The sequence below is a fragment of the Bombina bombina genome, chromosome 4 (assembly GCF_027579735.1).
Source record: "Bombina bombina isolate aBomBom1 chromosome 4, aBomBom1.pri, whole genome shotgun sequence".
NCBI lineage: Eukaryota > Metazoa > Chordata > Amphibia > Anura > Bombinatoridae > Bombina > Bombina bombina.
In genome coordinates this window covers 401,566,547-401,581,283 of record NC_069502.1, presented here as the reverse complement: position 1 = coordinate 401,581,283, position 14,737 = coordinate 401,566,547, and the positions used below count along the sequence as shown (strand labels likewise).

General features: G+C 41.6%; 1 protein-coding gene across 2 annotated transcripts in view; it reads right to left on the bottom strand.

Annotated features, from left to right (window-relative positions):
• RFC4 (replication factor C subunit 4) overlaps window positions 1–14,737 on the bottom strand; it is a 271,306-nt gene that overhangs the window by 98,734 nt on the left and 157,835 nt on the right. The gene's annotated exons all lie outside the window — the stretch shown is intronic.

Below are 14,737 nucleotides of genomic sequence, written 5' to 3'. Positions count from 1 at the left end.
GCCTGAAAAGGACAGGGCGGGCCGTGGACTGGATACACTACAAGAGAAATAAATTTATCAGGTAAGCATAATTTATGTTTTCTCTTGTTAAGTGTATCCAGTCCACGGATCATCCATTACTTGTGGGATACCAATACCAAAGCTAAAGTACACGGATGATGGGAGGGACAAGGCAGGAACTTAAACGGAAGGAACCACTGCCTGTAGAACCTTTCTCCCAAAAAAAGCCTCCGAAGAAGCAAAAGTATCAAATTTGGAAAATTTGGAAAAAGTATGAAGCGAAGACCAAGTTGCAGCCTTGCAAATCTGTTCAACAGAGGCCTCATTTTTAAAGGCCCAGGTGGAAGCCACAGCTCTAGTAGAATGAGCTGTAATCCTTTCAGGAGGCTGCTGACCAGCAGTCGCATAGGCTAAACGGATTATACTCCGAAGCCAAAAAGAAAGAGAGGTTGCCGAGGCCTTCTGACCTCTCCTCTGTCCAGAGTAAACAACAAACAGGTTAGATGTTTGGCGAAAATCTTTAGTAGCCTGTAAGTAAAACTTCAAGGCACGGACCACGTCTAGATTATGCAAAAGACGTTCCTTCTTTGAAGAAGGATTAGGACATAATGATGGAACAACAATCTCTTGATTGATATTCTTGTTAGAAACCACCTTAGGTAAAAACCCAGGTTTTGTACGCAGAACAACTTTATCTGAATGAAAGATCGGATAAGGAGAATCACAATGTAAGGCAGATAACTCAGAGACTCTTCGAGCCGAGGAAATAGCCATCAGAAAAAGAACTTTCCATGAAAGAAGTTTGATATCAATAGAATGAAGGGGTTCAAACGGAACCCCTTGAAGAACTTTAAGAACCAAGTTTAAGCTCCATGGAGGAGCAACAGGTTTAAACACAGGCTTAATTCTAACTAAAGCCTGACAAAATGCCTGAACGTCTGGAACTTCTGCCAGACGCTTGTGTAAAAGAATAGACAGAGCAGAATCTGTCCCTTTAAAGAACTAGCTGATAATCCTTTGTTCAAACCCTCTTGGAGGAAGGACAATATCCTAGGAATCCTAACCCTACTCCATGAGTAATTCTTGGATTCACACCAATGAAGATATTTACGCCATATCTTGTGGTAAATTTTCCTGGTGACAGGCTTTCGTGCCTGTATTAAGGTATCAATTACTGACTCGGAGAAGCCACGCTTTGATAGGATCAAGCGTTCAATCTCCATGCAGTCAGTCTCAGAGAAAGTAGATTCGGATGATTGAAAGGACCTTGTATTAGAAGGTCTTGTCTCAGAGGCAGAGTCCATGGTGGAAAGGATGACATGTCCACTAGGTCTACATACCAGGTCCTGCGTGGCCACGCAGGCGCTATCAATATCACCGATGCTCTTTCCTGTTTGATTTTGGCAATCAGACGAGGGAGCAAAGGAAACGGTGGAAACACATAAGCCAGGTTGAAGAACCAAGGCGCTGCTAGACCATCTATCAGTGCCGCTTCTGGGTCCCTGGACCTGGATCCGTAACAAGGAAGCTTGGCGTTCTGGCGAGATGCCATGAGATCCAATTCTGGTTTTCCCCAACGGAGAACCAATTGAGCAAATACCTCCGGATGGAGTTCCCATTCCCCCGGATGAAAAGTCTGACGACTTAGAAAATCCGCCTCCCAGTTCTTTACACCTGGGATATGGATCGCTGACAGGTGGCAAGAGTGAGTCTCTGCCCAGCGAATTATCTTGGAGACTTCTGACATCGCTAGGGAACTCCTGGTTCCCCCTTGATGGTTGATGTAAGCCACAGTCGTGATGTTGTCCGACTGAAATCTGATGAACCTCAGTGTTGCTAGCTGAGGCCAAGCCAGAAGAGCATTGAATATTGCTCTTAACTCCAGAATATTTATTGGGAGGAGTTTCTCCTCCGGAGTCCATGAACCCTGGGCCTTCAGGGAGTTCCAGACTGCACCCCAACCTAGAAGGCTGGCATCTGTTGTTACAATTGTCCAATCTGGTCTGCGAAAGGTCATACCCTTGGACAGATGGGCCAGAGATAACCACCAGAGAAGAGAATCTCTGGTTTCCTGACCCAGATTTAGTAGAGGGGACAAATCTGTGTAATCCCCATTCCACTGACTGAGCATGCATAATTGCAGCGGTCTGAGATGCAGGCGCGCGAATGGCACTATGTCCATCGCCGCTACCTTCCATGCACTGAGCCACCGTGGGGCGCGGAATGGAGTGAAGAACACGGCAAGCATTTAGAAGTTTTGATAACCTGGAATTCGTCAGGTAAATTTTCATTTCTATAGAATCTATCAGAGTCCCTAGGAAGGAAACCCTTGTGAGAGGAGATAGAGAACTCTTTTCTTCGTTCACTTTCTACCCATGCGACCTCAGGAATGCCAGAACTATCTCTGTATGAGATTTGGCAATTTGAAAGCTTGACGCCTGTATCAGGATGTCGTCCAGGTAAGGAGCCACCGCTATGCCTCGCGGTCTTAGGACCGCCAGAAGTGAGCCCAGAACCTTTGTAAAAATTCTTGGGGCTGTAGCCAACCCGAATGGAAGAGCTACAAATTGGTAATGCCTGTCTAGAAAGGCAAACCTCAGGAACTGATGATGATTCTTGTGAATCGGAATGTGAAGGTAGGCATCCTTTAAGTCCACTGTGGTCATGTACTGACCCTCTTGGATCATGGGTAAAATGGTTCGAATAGTTTCCATCTTGAATGACGGAACTCTGAGGAATTTGTTTAGGATCTTTAAATCCAAAATTGGTCTGAAGGTTCCCTCTTTTTTGGGAACCACAAACAGATTTAAATAAAACCCCTGTCCTTGTTCCGTCCGCGGAACTGGATGGATCACTCCCATTACAAGGAGATCTTGTACGCAGCTTAGGAATGCCTCTTTCTTTATCTGGTTTGCAGATAATCTTTAAAGGTGAAATCTCCCTTGTGGAGGAGAAGCTTTGAAGTCCAGAAGATATCCCTGAGATATGATCTCCAACGCCCAGGGATCCTGAACATCTCTTGCCCACGCCTGGGCGAAGAGAGAGAGTCTGCCCCCTACTAGATCCGTTGTTGGATAGGGGGCCGCTCCTTCATGCTGTCTTAGAGGCAGCAGCAGGCTTTCTGGCCTGCTTGCCCTTGTTCCAGGAATGGTTAGGTTTCCAGGCCTGCTTGGATTGAGCAAAAGTTCCCTCTTGTTTTGAAGCAGAGGAAGTTGATGCTGCACCTGACTTGAAATTTAGAAAGGCACGAAAATTAGACTGTTTGGCCTTTGATTTGGCCCTGTCCTGAGGAAGGGTATGACCCTTACCTCCAGTAATGTCAGCAATAATTTATTTCAAACCAGGCCCGAATAAGGTCTGCCCCTTGAAAGGAATGTTGAGTAATTTAGACTTTGAAGTCACATCAGCAGACCAGGATTTGAGCAATAGCGCCCTACGCGCCTGGATGGCGAATCCGGAATTCTTAGGCGTTAGTTTAGTCAAATGAACAATGGCATCAGAAACAAATGAGTTAGCTAGCTTAAGAGTTCTAAGCTTGTCAACAATTTCAGTCAATGGAGCTGTATGGATGGCCTCTTCCAGGGCCTCAAACCAGAATGCTGCCGCAGCAGTGACAGGCGCAATGCATGCAAGGGGCTGTAAAATAAAACCTTGTTGAATAAACATTTTCTTAAGGTAACCCTCTAATTTTTATCCATTGGATCTGAAAAAGCACAACTGTCCTCAACCGGGATAGTGGTACGCTTTGCTAAAGTAGAAACTGCTCCCTCCACCTTAGGGATAGTCTGCCATAAGTCCCGTGTAGTGGCATCTATTGGAAACATTTTTCTAAATATAGGAGGTGGGGAAAAGGGCACACCGGGCCTATCCCACTCCTTACTAATAATTTCTGTAAGCCTTTTAGGTATTGGAAAAACATCAGTACTCACCGGCACTGCATAGTATTTATCCAGCCTACACAAGTTCTCTGGCACTGCAATTGTGTCACAGTCATTCAGAGCAGCTAATACCTCCCCAAGCAATACACGGAGGTTCTCAAGCTTAAATTTAAAATTAGAAATCTCTGAATCAGGTCTCCCCGATTCAGAGACGTCACCCACAGACTGAAGCTCTCCGTCCTCAGGTTCTGCATATTGTGACGCAGTATCAGACATGGCTCTTACAGCATCTACGCGCTCTGTATCTCGTCTAACCCCAGAGCTATCGCGCTTGCCTCTCAATTCAGGCAATCTGGATAATACCTCTGACAGGGTATTATTCATGATTGCAGCCATGTCCTGCAAAGTAATCGCTATGGGCGTCCCTGATGTACTTGGCGCCATATTAGCGTGCGTCCCTTGAGCGGGAGGCGAAGGGTCCGACAGGTGGGGAGAGTTAGTCGGCATAACTTCCCCCTCGACAGACCCCTCTGGTGACAATTATTTTATAGATAAAGACTTATCTTTACTGTTTAAGGTGAAATCAATACATTTAGTACACATTCTCCTATGGGGCTCCACCATGGCTTTTAAACATAATGAACAAGTATCCTCTGTTTCAGACATGTTTGTACAGACTAGCAATGAGACTAGCAAGCTTGGAAAACACTTTAAAGCAAGTTAACAAGCAATATAAAAAACGTTACTGTGCCTTTAAGAGAAACAAATTTTGACAAAATTTGAAATAACAGTGAAAAAAGGCAGTTACACTAACAAAATTTTTACAGTGTATGTAACAAGTCAGCAGAGCATTGCACCCACTTGCAAATGGATGATTAACCCCTTAATAACAAAAACAGAATAATAAATGACAAAAACGTTTGTTTTTTTGTTGTTGTTTTTTTAAACACAGTCACAACAACTGCCACAGTTTTGTTACCCTCCTCAAACACGACTTTGAAGCCTTTTGAGCCCTTCAGAGATGTCCTGTATCATGCAGAGGGAAGCTGAATGTCTCTGTCAGTATTTTTAGCTGCACAGAAAAGCACTAAAAAAGGCCCCTCCCACTCATATTACAACAGTGGAAAGCCTGAGGAAACTGTTTCTAGGCAAAAATCAAGCCAGCCATGTGGAGAAAAACTAGGCCCCAATAAGTTTTGTCACCAAACATATATAAAAACGATTAAGATGCCAGCAAACGTTTTATATTACACTTTTATAAGAGTATGTATCTCTGTTAATAAGCCTGATACCAGTCGCTATCACTGCATTTAAGGCTTAACTTACATTAATCCGGTATCAGCAGCATTTTTCTAGCAAATTCCATCCCTAGAAATATGTTTACTGCACATACCTTATTGCAGGAAAACCTGCACACCATTCCCTCTCTGAAGTTACCTCACTCCTCAGAATATGTGAGAACAGCAATTGATCTTAGTTACTTCTGCTAAGATCATAGAAATCACAGGCAGATTCTTCTTCTAATACTGCCTTTGATGAAACAGTACACTTCGGTACCATTTAAAAATAACAAACTTTTGATTGAAGTTAAAAAACTAACTATAATACACCACTCTCCTCTTACTACGTCCATCTTTGTTGAGAGTTGCAAGAGAATGACTGGATATGGCAGTGAGGGGAGGAGCTATATAGCAGCTCTGCTGTGGGTGATCCTCTTGCAACTTCCTGTTGGGAAGGAGAATATCCCACAAGTAATGGATGATCCGTGGACTGGATACACTTAACAAGAGAAATGGCAAAACCTGAATTCTTTGAAGCTAATTTAGCCAGATGAAAAGCGGCATCTGTAATGAAAGAATTAGATAGCTTAAGAGCCCTAATTCTATCCAGATTATCATCTAATGGGGTCTCCACCTGAAGAGCCTCTTCCAGAGCCTCAAACCAAAAAGCAGCTGCAGTGGTTACAGGAACAATGCACGCTATAGGCTGGAGAAGAAAACCCTGATGAACAAAAATTTTCTTTAGGAGACCCTCTAATTTTTTATCCATAGGATCTTTGAAAGCACAACTGTCCTCAATAGGTATAGTTGTACGCTTAGCCAGTGTAGAAATAGCTCCCTCCACCTTAGGGACCGTCTGCCATGAGTCCTGCATGGTGTCAGATATGGGAAACATCTTCTTAAAAACAGGAGGGGGAGCGAACGGAATACCTGGTCTATCCCACTCCTTAGTAACAATGTCCGAAATCCTCTTAGGGACCGGAAAAACATCAGTGTAAAGAGGAACCTCTAAATATTTGTCCATTTTACACAATTTCTCTGGAACTACAATAGGGTCACAATCATCCAGAGTCGCTAAAACCTCCCTGAGCAATAAGCGTTGGTGTTCTAGCTTAAATTTAAATGCCGTCATATCTGAATCTGTCTGAGGGAACATCTTTCCTGAATCAGAAATCTCTCCCTCAGATAGCAAATCCCTCATCCCTACCTCTGAACATTGTGAGGGTACATCGGATACGGCTACTAAAGCGTCAGAAGGCTCAGCATTTGTTCTTAAAGGGACAGTCTACACCAGAATTTTTATTGTTTTAAAAGATAGATAATCCCTTTATTACCCATTCCCCAGTTTTGCATAACCAACACAGTTATAATAATATACTTTTAACCTCTGTGATTATCTTGTATCTAAGCCTCTGCAAACTGCCCCTTTTTTCAGTTCTTTGACAGACTTGCAGTCTAGCCAATCAGTGCCTGCTCCCAGATAACTTCTCGTGCACGAGCACAGTGTTATTTTGGCCTAGACTGTCCCTTTAACCCAGAGATACTGCGCTTCCCTTGCAACCCAGGCAGTTTAGATAACATCTCTGTGAGGATAGTATTCATAACTGAGGCCATATCTTGCAAGGTGAAAGAATTACACGCACTAGAGGTACTTGGCGTCACTTGTGCGGGTGTTACACTTGGGGAGAACTAGATGGCAAAACCTGATTTCCTTCTGTCTGAGAATCATCCAGTGCCAAACTCTTATAAGTCAAAATATGCTGTTTGCAATTTATAGACATATCAGTACATGTGGGACACATTCTAAGAGGGGGTTCCACAATGGCTTCTAAACATATTGAGCAATGAGTTTCCTCAATGTCAGACATGTTGTTCAGGCTAGTAATGAGACAGCCATGTGGGTTTTAAAAACCCCAAAAAGCCAAGTGTACCCTCAATACAGTTGTCCCTTAAAGTATTATTAACAGCACTCCCAGAACACACAACCGTTTGCTATATCTCATTCAAACTGAGTGTCAACCATAAGTTTAGCCCCTTTATGCAAGCTTAGTAATGCCCCTTATAAGTCTAGGATTACTGCTTACCCTTCCCTCATGGGGATACTGTCAGCCTTTCTGAAATATCACAGTCTCCCCAGAAAAAACGACTGAACATACCTCATTGCTGTATAGCAAGAAACCGTTCCTCACACTGAAGTTTTCCTGTACTCCTCAGCTTCTGTGGGAACAGCAGTGGACCTTAGTTACAAATGCTAAGATCATCATCCTCTAGGCAGAAATCTTCATCCATCTCCTGCCTGAGAGTAAACAGTACACACTGGTACCATTTAAAAATAAACTCTTGCTTGAAGAAAAATAAAAACTAACAGTTTATCACCTCTTTCACTTTACCCTTCCTGCTTAGAGCCGGCAAAGAGAATGACTGGGGGGTGGAGTTAAGGGGGGAGCTATATAGACAGCACTGCTGTGGGTGCTCTCTTTGCCACTTCCTGTTAGGAAGGATAATATCCCACAAGTAAGGATGAAACCGTGGACTCGGTACATCTTGCAAAATAAATAAATTTATCAGATAATCAAGGTAATCATACATTTTCTTTTCATTCATAAGATGGTGAGAACCCACAAGCCATCACAAGTGGGAGCCTATACCCAAGTAGTGAAGTCCATAAGAACACCATGAAATAGGGCATTAAAAATAGTTAAGGCAGGTAGAGGTTACTAAATACGCACTGCGGCCTACAGAGCTTTCCTACAAAAAGCAGCCTAAGAAGAGGAAATGTGTCAAAATGAAAAGTTTTAGTCAATTAAGGCTAAATAAATATAAATTCATGCAAACCTCTTATTATTAAGGGTGCTTGCCACTCCAAGGCTATGATGAGAAATTGCAGTCTGTCAACCAAGATGGCCTCCATACTGAGAGGAAAGAAGAACCGAGCACAGTTTTGGTGCCAAAATGTTATCCCTCTGAGGATTGCACAGAAGAAAGTTCAGAAGCTTCTCAAAATGGAGCTCCCCATTTTAAGAAATAATAGATCATCTGAGAGCTTGCTGAGAATAAGGACAAAGCCTGCACCAGTAAATTGAAAAAGACAGTTACTCAATTTTTGTAACAGTGTAAAAGTTCCAAAAAACATAATTTATGTAAGAACTTACCTGATAAATTCATTTCTTTCATATTAACAAGAGTCCATGAGCTAGTGACGTATGGGATATACATTCCTACCAGGAGGGGCAAAGTTTCCCAAACCCTAAAATGCCTATAAATACACCCCTCACCACACCCACAAATCAGTTTAACGAATAGCCAAGAAGTGGGGTGATAAGAAAAAAAGTGCGAAGCATATAAAATAAGGAATTGGAATAATTGTGCTTTATACAAAAAAATCATAACCACCACAAAAAAGGGTGGGCCTCATGGACTCTTGTTAATATGAAAGAAATGAATTTATCAGGTAAGTTCTTACATAAATTATGTTTTCTTTCATGTAATTAACAAGAGTCCATGAGCTAGTGACGTATGGGATAATGACTACCCAAGATGTGGATCTTTCCACACAAGAGTCACTAGAGAGGGAGGGAAAAAATAAAGACAGCCAATTCCTGCTGAAAATAATCCACACCCAAAATAAAGTTTAACAAAAAACATAAGCAGAAGATTCAAACTGAAACCGCTGCCTGAAGAACTTTTCTACCAAAAACTGCTTCAGAAGAAGAAAATACATCAAAATGGTAGAATTTAGTAAAAGTATGCAAAGAGGACCAAGTTGCTGCTTTGCAGATCTGGTCAACCGAAGCTTCATTCCTAAACGCCCAGGAAGTAGATACTGACCTAGTAGAATGAGCTGTAATTCTTTGAGGCGGAATTTTACCCGACTCAACATAGGCAAGATGAATTAAAGATTTCAACCAAGATGCCAAAGAAATGGCAGAAGCTTTCTGGCCTTTCCTAGAACCGGAAAAGATAACAAATAGACTAGAAGTCTTACGGAAAGATTTCGTAGCTTCAACATAATATTTCAAAGCTCTAACAACATCCAAAGAATGCAATGATTTCTCCTTAGAATTCTTAGGATTAGGACATAATGAAGGAACCACAATTTCTCTACTAATGTTGTTGGAATTCACAACTTTAGGTAAAAATTCAAAAGAAGTTCGCAACACCGCCTTATCCTGATGAAAAATCAGAAAAGGAGACTCACACGAAAGAGCAGATAATTCAGAAACTCTTCTAGCAGAAGAGATGGCCAAAAGGAACAAAACTTTCCAAGAAAGTAATTTAATGTCCAATGAATGCATAGGTTCAAACGGAGGAGCTTGAAGAGCTCCCAGAACCAAATTCAAACTCCAAGGAGGAGAAATTGACTTAATGACAGGTTTTATACGAACCAAAGCTTGTACAAAACAATGAATATCAGGAAGAATAGCAATCTTTCTGTGAAAAAGAACAGAAAGAGCGGAGATTTGTCCTTTCAAAGAACTTGCGGACAAACCCTTATCTAAACCATCCTGAAGAAACTGTAAAATTCTCGGTATTCTAAAAGAATGCCAAGAAAAATGATGAGAAAGACACCAAGAAATATAAGTCTTCCAGACTCTATAATATATCTCTCGAGATACAGATTTACGAGCCTGTAACATAGTATTAATCACGGAGTCAGAGAAACCTCTATGACCAAGAATCAAGCGTTCAATCTCCATACCTTTAAATTTAAGGATTTCAGATCCGGATGGAAAAAAGGACCTTGTGACAGAAGGTCTGGTCTTAACGGAAGAGTCCATGGCTGGCAAGATGCCATCTGGACAAGATCCGCATACCAAAAGCTGTGAGGCCATGCCGGAGCTATTAGCAGAACAAACGAGCATTCCCTCAGAATCTTGGAGATTACTCTTGGAAGAAGAACTAGAGGCGGAAAGATATAGGCAGGATGATACTTCCAAGGAAGTGATAATGCATCCACTGCCTCCGCCTGAGGATCCCGGGATCTGGACAGATACCTGGGAAGTTTCTTGTTTAGATGAGAGGCCATCAGATCTATCTCTGGGAGCCCCCACAATTGAGCAATCTGAAGAAATACCTCTGGGTGAAGAGACCATTCGCCCGGATGCAACGTTTGGCGACTGAGATAATCCGCTTCCCAATTGTCTACACCTGGGATATGAACCGCAGAGATTAGACAGGAGCTGGATTCCGCCCAAACCAAAATTCGAGATACTTCTTTCATAGCCAGAGGACTGTGAGTCCCTCCTTGATGATTGATGTATGCCACAGTTGTGACATTGTCTGTCTGAAAACAAATGAACGATTCTCTCTTCAGAAGAGGCCAAAACTGAAGAGCTCTGAAAACTGCACGGAGTTCCAAGATATTGATCGGTAATCTCACCTCCTGAGATTCCCAAACTCCTTGTGCCGTCAGAGATCCCCACACAGCTCCCCAACCTGTGAGACTTGCATCTGTTGAAATTACAGTCCAGGTCGGAAGAACAAAAGAAGCCCCCTGAATTAAACGATGGTGATCTGTCCACCACGTTAGAGAGTGCCGAACAATCGGTTTTAAAGATATTAATTGATATATCTTCGTGTAATCCCTGCACCATTGGTTCAGCATACAGAGCTGAAGAGGTCGCATGTGAAAACGAGCAAAGGGGATCGCGTCCGATGCAGCAGTCATAAGACCTAGAATTTCCATGCATAAGGCTACCGAAGGGAATGATTGAGACTGAAGGTTTCGACAGGCTGTAATCAATTTTAGACGTCTCTTGTCTGTTAAAGACAAAGTCATGGACACTGAATCTATCTGGAAACCCAGAAAGGTTACCCTTGTTTGAGGAATCAAAGAACTTTTTGGTAAATTGATCCTCCAACCATGATCTTGAAGAAACAACACAAGTCGATTCGTATGAGACTCTGCTAAATGTAAAGACGGAGCAAGTACCAAGATATCGTCCAAATAAGGAAATACCACAATACCCTGTTCTCTGATTACAGACAGAAGGGCACCGAGAATCTTTGTGAAAATTCTTGGAGCTGTAGCAAGGCCAAACGGTAGAGCCACAAATTGGTAATGCTTGTCTAGAAAAGAGAATCTCAGGAACTGATAATGATCTGGATGAATCGGAATATGCAGATATGCATCCTGTAAATCTATTGTGGACATAAAATTCCCTTGCTGAACAAAAGGCAATATAGTCCTTACAGTTACCATCTTGAACGTTGGTATCCTTACATAACGATTCAATAATTTTAGATCCAGAACTGGTCTGAAGGAATTCTCCTTCTTTGGTACAATGAAGAGATTTGAATAAAACCCCATCCCCTGTTCCGGAACTGGAACTGGCATAATTACTCCAGCCAACTCTAGATCTGAAACACAATTCAGAAATGCTTGAGCTTTCACTGGATTTACTGGGACATGGGAAAGAAAAAATCTCTTTGCAGGAGGTCTCATCTTGAAACCAATTCTGTACCCTTCTGAAACAATGTTCTGAATCCAAAGATTGTGAACAGAATTGATCCAAATTTCTTTGAAAAAACGTAACCTGCCCCCTACCAGCTGAACTGGAATGAGGGCCGTACCTTCATGTGAACTTAGAAGCAGGCTTTGCCTTTCTAGCAGGCTTGGATTTATTCCAGACTGGAGATGGTTTCCAAACTGAAACTGCTCCTGAGGACGAAGGATCAGGCTTTTGTTCTTTGTTGAAACGAAAGGAACGAAAACGATTGTTAGCCCTGTTTTTACCTTTAGACTTTTTATCCTGTGGTAAAAAAGTTCCTTTCCCACCAGTAACAGTTGAAATAATAGAATCCAACTGAGAACCAAATAATTTGTTTCCCTGGAAAGAAATGGAAAGTAGAGTTGATTTAGAAGCCATATCAGCATTCCAAGTCTTAAGCCATAAAGCTCTTCTGGCTAAGATAGCCAGAGACATAAATCTAACATCAACTCTAATAATATCAAAAATGGCATCACAGATGAAATTATTAGCATGCTGGAGAAGAATAATAATATCATGAGAATCACGATTTGTTACTTGTTGCGCTAGAGTTTCCAACCAAAAAGTTGAAGCTGCAGCAACATCAGCCAATGATATAGCAGGTCTAAGAAGATTACCTGAACATAGATAAGCTTTTCTTAGAAAAGATTCAATTTTTCTATCTAAAGGATCCTTAAACGAGGTACCATCTGACGTAGGAATGGTAGTACGTTTAGCAAGGGTAGAAATAGCCCCATCAACTTTAGGGATTTTGTCCCAAAATTCTAACCTGTCAGGCGGAACAGGATATAATTGCTTAAAACGTTTAGAAGGAGTAAATGAATTACCCAATTTATCCCATTCCTTAGCAATTACTGCAGAAATAGCATTAGGAACAGGAAAGACTTCTGGAATAACCGCAGGAGCTTTAAAAACCTTATCCAAACGTATAGAATTAGTATCAAGAGGACTAGAATCCTCTATTTCTAAAGCAATTAGTACTTCTTTAAGTAAAGAGCGAATAAATTCCATCTTAAATAAATATGAAGATTTATCAGCATCAATCTCTGAGACAGAATCCTCTGAACCAGAAGAGTCTAAAGAATCAGAATGATGGTGTTCATTTAAAAATTCATCTGTAGAGAGAGAAGATTTAAAAGACTTTTTACGTTTACTAGAAGGAGAAATAACAGACAAAGCCTTCTTTATGGATTCAGAAACAAAATCTCTTATGTTATCAGGAACATTCTGCACCTTAGATGTTGAGGGAACTGCAACAGGCAATGGTACATCACTAAAGGAAATATCTGCTTTAACAAGTTTGTCATGACAATTATTACAAACAACAGCTGGAGGAATAGCTACCAAAAGTTTACAGCAGATACACTTAGCTTTGGTAGATCCAGCAGGCAGTGGTTTTCCTGTAGTATCTTCTGGCTCAGATGCAACGTGAGACATCTTGCAATATGTAAGAGAAAAAACAACATATAAAGCAAAATAGATCAAATTCCTTATAAGACAGTTTCAGGAATGGGAAAAAAATGCCAAACATCAAGCTTCTAGCAACCAGAAGCAAATGAAAAAAGAGACTGAAATAATGTGGAGACAAAAGCGACGCCCATATTTTTTGGCGCCAAATAAGACGCCCACATTATCTGGCGCCTAAATGCTTTTAGCGCCAAAAATGACGCCACATCCGGAACGCCGACATTTTTGGCGCAAAATAACGTCAAAAATGACGCAACTTCCGGCGACACGTATGACGCCGGAAACGGAAAAGAATTTTTGCGCCAAAAAAGTCCGCGCCAAGAATGACGCAATAAAATGAAGCATTTTCAGCCCCCGCGAGCCTAACAGCCCACAGGGAAAAAAGTCAAATTTTTGAGGTAAGAAAAAATATGATAATTTAAAGCATAATCCCAAATATGAAACTGACTGTCTGGAAATAAGGAAAGTTGAACATTCTGAGTCAAGGCAAATAAATGTTTGAATACATATATTTAGAACTTTATAAATAAAGTGCCCAACCATAGCTTAGAGTGTCACAGAAAATAAGACTTACTTACCCCAGGACACTCATCTACATGTTTGTAGAAAGCCAAACCAGTACTGAAACGAGAATCAGTAGAGGAAATGGTAAATATAAGAGTATATCGTCGATCTGAAAAGGGAGGTAAGAGATGAATCTCTACGACCGATAACAGAGAACCTTATGAAATAGACCCCGTAGAAGGAGATCACTGCATTCAATAGGCAATACTCTCCTCACATCCCTCTGACATTCACTGCACGCTGAGAGGAAAACCGGGCTCCAACTTGCTGCGGAGCGCATATCAACGTAGAATCTAGCACAAACTTACTTCACCACCTCCCTTGGAGGCAAAGTTTGTAAAAACTGATTTGTGGGTGTGGTGAGGGGTGTATTTATAGGCATTTTAGGGTTTGGGAAACTTTGCCCCTCCTGGTAGGAATGTATATCCCATACGTCACTAGCTCATGGACTCTTGTTAATTACATGAAAGAAATTGTATGTAGTGTTATCAGGTGAATGTGGGCTATAAAATTGCATGGTATTTACCAGCCAGAACCTTCATCTAATGTGCTCACCTTAGCTGCAGAAGACTGTTTCCAACAGATGGGCCCATCCAAGGCAGTGCAAGCACAGTGCCATGAATCTGTAAAAGGAGCAGCACACCGTAGACCGGGGGGGGGTCGACAAGCATGCCCACCTTTCACCTGGAAGGCTGGTGGCATCTCCACACTGGGAGATTTTCACTGTTTGGCTGAACTCCTGTTCACTTTTGTGTCCTGTTTTTATGTATTATAAGGAAGATAATGGGTCTCAGATCAGTTAGAAAACCCCTTTTCAATGTGTAGATGAGCAAGTTTCACCATCACTCCTTCCTGGACTAAAGAATCATAAGAAAGTGGGACTAAGGCTCTGTTATATTGGCTCCTCCTCTAGGACTGGATTTTAATCCAACGTGATGGCTCGTGGACTCCCACAATCTTATGAAAGAAAAACTGTACCAACAACGTAAAGCCCTTATTAATGAAAACATTTTCAAAGTTCTAAATGTAAAAATTATATTTCATAGTATTGATGGCA